This window comes from Pinus tabuliformis, chromosome X (assembly GCF_031772625.1).
Source record: "Pinus tabuliformis cultivar Carrire ecotype Pingquan chromosome X, CPIR1, whole genome shotgun sequence".
Taxonomy (NCBI): Eukaryota; Viridiplantae; Streptophyta; class Pinopsida; order Pinales; family Pinaceae; genus Pinus; species Pinus tabuliformis.
The window spans coordinates 712305039-712311705 of record NC_142308.1 but is presented as its reverse complement, the minus strand read 5'-3'; the positions used below and the strand labels follow the sequence as shown (position 1 = coordinate 712311705).

The 6667-nt window shown below is 38.5% G+C and overlaps 1 pseudogene; it reads right to left on the bottom strand.

Annotated features, from left to right (window-relative positions):
* Positions 1 to 4406: 4406 nt before the first annotated feature.
* On the bottom strand, positions 4407 to 4945 carry LOC149141952 (uncharacterized; annotated as a pseudogene).
* Positions 4946 to 6667: the final 1722 nt, after the last annotated feature.

Below are 6667 nucleotides of genomic sequence, written 5' to 3'. Positions count from 1 at the left end.
AAGGAAGAGCTAAGGTAAGCTCTCCTCGTCAGACTTGCACCAGAGACAGTCGTTCGAGGAAGGTTATGTCGACCAGGAAGGAGACACAAGATAAGGATCCCTCTCCACATCAGGGGAGAAAGAAGGTCAAGAAAGTTTGGACGAATAAGAACCATTGTAGCCATTGCAATAATAAAGGACCCCAAAGAACTATATGTTGGGAGCTCCATCCATAGTTGCGTCCCAAGAAGATTCATCTAGAGTTGGAATCATTTTTAAGTAGTTTGACATGGCCACCATTATAAATCACATGTTTTGATGTTGTTTGTAAAAGTGATGAATGTATAACATCACATGTATATGCGACATAATGATATTTTGGCCTTTTAGTTGGATTGCATGGGGTATGGTTTACGTTGTAAACTTGACCATGAGTGTGTTATAAACTCTTGGCAAGTATGGTATTTTTTGGAATCTTACAAGTTAGACATGTATTGGTAGCTACAAATTTGCATATGGATACATGTGTCAATTTCATCACTTCAGGCTCTGAAGTACAATGGTGAAGGAGAATAAAGTGTGGTCTTTCAGAGACATTTCTTATGCATATTAGGATTGCAGTGTTGTTTAAACTTTTGGAGGACCAAAAGTCCTTAAGTGGGGAGGAATAATCAAGGTGGCTCTAGAAAACCTCAAAAATAAAATTCCTTGAATTGTAGAAAAACTAGTACCAGTTCGTAGAGCTTGGCGAGTCGATTCCAACGACGCAAACGATGCCTCAATCTGAACCCGTATGGAAAAGTTATTGCTAGTCAAATTTTTGGTCAAACTAGGCAAATGTCTAAGTAAAAGTCAACCTAGGGTGCCATGTGGCATTCCCATAGGCTTCCACATGGAAACCAAGTCAACAGGCTAAGTGGGACACACAAAACTGATGTGGCAGCCCAGTTAGCAAACAAGGTGGACCCACAAGCGACATGGCAACACCACAAGTTGACACATGGCAAGTAAGTGGCAAAGATGGCATATGATGTGGACCAATGACAGCTTGCCACATGGACCAATCACATGGTGCCATATGACATTTAAAATTAGGCCCAAGTGGCCTTGTAATGGTTCAACTTCCATTTTTGTCTTATTTGCATGGTTTGGGGGGTCGTTACAATGTGAACATACGTTTACCATATATTATATGGTTTGAAAACTATATTAAAACCAAAATTGGGCTTTAAAACTATATTATGCCAAAATTGGAAGTCCATGGGTTTTGAACCCAAAACCTCCCCAACAACAACTTAATATGACTATGTCAACCACGCAATTTGTCTTATTCACCCTCGCACTTTGTTATAAAGTGTCATTCGAATGGTTCAAGGGGAACCACGAAGAACGCATGAGAAATGAGGACGCATGTAAGCCAATGCAGACACGAATCTCAATAATATTTTAGGAATATTCTTAGATCATATGTTAGGGAATATTCTTATGAAATATACCAGTGGAATATTCTAATTATATTCTCATTGTTCTGGAATCTTGAAGATTCTCTAGGAAACTAGAGATGGCGGTAGCAGAAAATAGTTGAGTTTATACTCATTTTACTCAAAATTTCGCAAGGATTTAAATGGTGCAATTAGATATGGGATCTGAGCAACGAAATTAATGGGTCATGGTAGAAACCCTCCTTCATCATTAATTGTTAGGCACAAAGTTCAAGACATTAATACACCTGTCAGAACTAGGTCATGTTCACAGTCAAAAGTCTAAGGAGGACGAGAGATATCTATTAGTCTTGTGATTTCTACAATTTAAGTTGCCAAATTTCAAGTCACTCCTAGGATTGGAAGTATATTGATGTATTTTTCCATGTACTTTCCTTTCTTTTGATGAGATGAATGAAGGGGCATCCCCACTCTTGAAGTAGGGCCCAGATACATGGTCCACACTAGACGAAATTCGCTACCAAACATTATGTGTGTTGTCTTTATGGTATCCTTTATGTTGCTTCTGCTTTAAGTGTTTGCATACATGGTTTTTGCATGCTCTTTCATGAAATTTTGTTAACATCTAATGAAGAAAAGATCTTGGATAATCCATGTAAATAAAAGATCTTAGATCATCCAAACTCATGTTCAGTCTCATGTCTCATATTTTATCTTTCTCCCTAGTTTAATTGTTTCTATTAGTTGTAAAATTGACTCTTTAATAATTATAAAACTATCTTTTAAAAACATTTACAATAAAATTATAATTTTTAATATAAATATATATATAGATATATAATTTGTAAGTCAAATTTATATTCATAGTTTCAAAAGGAAATACATCAGAGGAAAAACGCAGGTAGTCTCACCCCGACTAGGTTTGTTGACTACCGCCGAAAGCATATGACAATGAAACAAAAAACCAAAGAGAGACACAGTCCACAATTTCAAAGGCCATAGACCCGAGTAAACAGACAAAACATACAAATCATTTGTATCCATGTCAGTCGTCAGAGGTGATGGAGGTTGGGTTGTCTGGAGTTGTACCAGGTGGTGGCAGAGGACAAAAGGAGCATTGGACATTCTCCTTGAAATGGGCCATCCAGGCCTTCAGTTTCTCGACCTTCTCTGATAGCAAATTATGGCCATGTCATACCACCACAACACGCTCCTAGGTATGACATTGGAAATAATGCATTTTGTTCAGAGTTGCTATCAATTCGACATGCTCCTCTTATCTAACTCGCTCTACATTCTTCAAACAATCCAGAATTGGCTTAACCACATCTCAATAGTGCGTCATGCAGCAGCCTTGTCGCTGACCTTGGCCACCCTGACATACTGGCACATGACACTCGGAACCACCATGACAAACTGAACCCCTTCATTGTAGAACAGGCGAAGCGAGGCGGCCCCAACTCCCAGCTGAGCCCCCACGTCTACCCCTCAAGCTGCTAACCCTGCGCATCCAAAACACCCTAACCGACCACCACCTCTACCTCCTAAAGTCGCACGGCTCAAACCATCTACACTTAGACCTTCCAAACTCCCTCCACCACTGCTAGACACTATCTTAAGCCGAGGCCGGGACTTAGCCACACCTGGCCTGCCTAAATTAGGTGACACCTGGGCTGAGGACCGCCCTGAGCGAGGAACCAGTCGCATGCTTGAAACCCTGACACCACCTAAGTGAGACAAAGACCACCCTTCCAATAGATCCTAAACAATCCACACAGGGGTCAAGACCACCAGATCCAGTTGATCCTCCTCTCCCTCCGATGTTGGGCACCTACAACTTACAAAGTTATTTCCCACCTCGAACCAGCAGCATACACCCCCCTGAAGCGACCCCTCACAATTCCAGCAAACCAAAACCCACGACAGGCTCGCCAGTGGCACGACCCTGTAACCCAAAACCCTGTGAACTACATCGGAAATTGTCAACTACCCACACCCACCAGCAGAGGCAGAACCTTTTGCGACAATGCTGACCCTTCGGCCAGCCCAAGGCACCTCTGCAACACCCTCCTCTTCTCGCGACACACCACACACAAGTTCCAAAATTCTCTCTGCTACAGAATGACCATTGAACACCCCCTCCACCCTCCATAACGTTAATGCACTCAGCACCCTCCATAAGACCCAATGTGACTTGAGGTTTCCCACGTTGGTATTTATTTTCTCTTGTACTCAAGGTAGTATGGGAGGGTCGTGAGGCCAACCTGCCATCTTGTAGCCATGTGCTTACCATAGGCGCCCACGCGTTCGCTAGGGAACATCCTCCTCTTTGTTCCTCACCCCAATCAAGGATATATATATATATATATATATATATGTATATATATATATATATATATATATGTATATATATATATATATATATATATATATGTATATATATATATATATATATATATATATGTATATATATATATATATATATATACATATATATATATATATATATATACATATATATATATATATATATATATATATACATATATATATATATATATATATATATACATATATATATATATATATATATATACATATATATATATATATATATATATATATATAATCTAATGTTTTCCCTTTAACAAAATTAAACCATGCCCCTTTACAATACTTTTCAGGCTTTTAACCTAAAACAAAACACACAGACACACATGCATATATATATATATATATATAGATACAGGATGAGGTGGAGGTTACGTAGGCTTGATCTTTCGTCATACCCAGGAAAAAACCATGAATAGTTTTAAGAAAACCATAAACCACCTTCCAACAAGTCCTCTGGTGGTTTTAGGAAATGTAGGGGTACCTATCGGAATAAATATGGTTTGTAGATCATTCGATGGGAAATTTTGGAAAACAACTCTTTCCAATGGGTGTTTGTCATTTAAATTCTGATTGCATAGACCCATCGGAAAATCATTGATCTAGACACGTAATAGTTTGAACTGTTGACTTCTTTCGACAATTACAAGATTCTGATGACGACAAATTAGAATTAGAAAACTAAGGGTTCATGAAACTAAATATTGATCAGCATAATCATTGCATGTAATGAATTGGGGAAAGCCCACATAATCTTATTCAAATTCCAAATCGTTTTTCACATTACCACCACTGCAGGAGGGCACAAGTGCTCTCAAAAGAAAACATCCATCCCATTTCTTTCATCTACACCCTGAATTCACAACCCGGTTACGAATCAGCAAGGTTCCAGGTGACTTGAAAATTCCTGCTGGAGAATTGTTGCACGAAAATTCGTAGTGGTCATTAAAATTTCCTCCGATGGAATTCATGCCCATGCATTTGTCTCCACCAAAGTATTTCCTGTGTAGATCGACAACCATTCTCTACAATCGATTCACTATAATTCTTCTTCTCAACATTACCACCACAAATCTCACCACACTCCATAAACTCCTTGCTCTAAGGAATTTAAGCTCTGAAGGGATCTTCATTTCTGCATTACCAACAAAAATAAAACTCTACCTCACTACTTTGTATATTGTTGGCATTTAAACATTTCAAGATAATGCAGGTGGAGATTGAGTGATACAATTATATAAACAATTAGTTGTGGATTCCATATTATGGATGCTTTCAAACAAACACTTGCGGCTAGCCATAATGGAAGCTACTTCTATCCTTCTTAATCACTATTATAATAGTGAAGAGTCGGTTTGGACACCTAAACACTTGACGTATTTGCCTTGGACATGGAATTTTCTAGAGTATTATAGCCATTTTGCCTCCATTAATGAACCATTACAAGGAAAAGACCTTCTAGTAGAATTTTTTGCGGAAGCCCCTATAATAATAGCCCAAAATTCTATTTGTAACGGAGGTGGGCGGGAAGATGTTTTAGCAGATGTTTTTTGAATGGTATGTCTAAGATATATAAACACACTAGTGCTTTCCTATCCATACAAGAACTGGTGTTGCAAATAACATGGTGCATTGTCGATAATTTATTTTTATAAAATAAAAAGCAAAGCGCTACATAACATCACGCACTAGTGCTTGAATAGTCGATAGCACCAGTACCCTTCACATAGTAAAACGTTCTGGTACATACCAGTAAAGAGCACTACTATAGTTTTAAATTTCAGAGAAATGTGGTGATATTTCCAAAAAAACCCCAGTTTGGTACGATTAACACAACGCCCCGGGGCATCTTCTAAAGAGCACCACTAGGTGGTTTTTAAGTTTTCAAAAAAATAGCAATGCTATTTTAAAAACACATAACCGGTGTGGTACCTGTATAGGAACGGCCCGGGGCGTCTCACGAAAAGCACTGCGATATTCTTTTAATTAAAAAAATGCAGTGTTTTCGGATATATCCCTGCACCAATGTGTTTCGCAAAACACACCGCAGTAGGGTTAAAAAAAAAATTACTGTAATTTTCATTTTTACAATCTACAGTACGAGAGATCTCTAGAGAACCGGTGCCACTCTTGCCACATGCAAGTGCCCCGACATTGGTGCTTCTCTTGCTTACCATCCTTCCATACCATGCTCACTGTTTGAGTTTTCAATTTTTCAAACCATCCTAAAATTTGTTTTTCTCCATTATGTGTCCACAATGCCTCCCTGACGACAAAATGTCTAGGTAATTTCTATGTTTCTTTGTAATTTAATTTTTTTGCGGATTATAATTGTAAATTAGGTTAAATTTACCACCATTTTTCAATTTGTTTTTTTCACTGCGTGGTGTGTTCGATACGTTCATCTCACACCGATAGTGGTGTGCCTTCTAAATTTACATGGGTGCACCGCATGTCAGTTCATGAACATAATGCACCGTGGTTTTTGCGGTGTGTTTTGTAAATTAAAACACACCATACCAAGAGTGATGTGACAGATTTTATGTCAGTGTGTCACGCCCAGTGCATTTATATTTACCAAACACACCGCTAATTTAATATTTAAAAATATAGCCATAGCTTAGTGTGTTCGATAACCTGAACGTTCTGTACCGGTGAGAATGGGTTATCTATGTGCATTGGTGCACAAGTTTTTTGCATCGCTGTCAAAAGTTAAAATTGTGAACCAACAACAGTGTGTTATACTTATGTGTGCATCGGTATCGGTGCAGTTTTAGTTGAAAGTGCACTGTTGCCGGTGCATGACTATGTTTTGACGGCACCGAGGTTTTTTTTTGTTGTTTTTAATTGAAAGT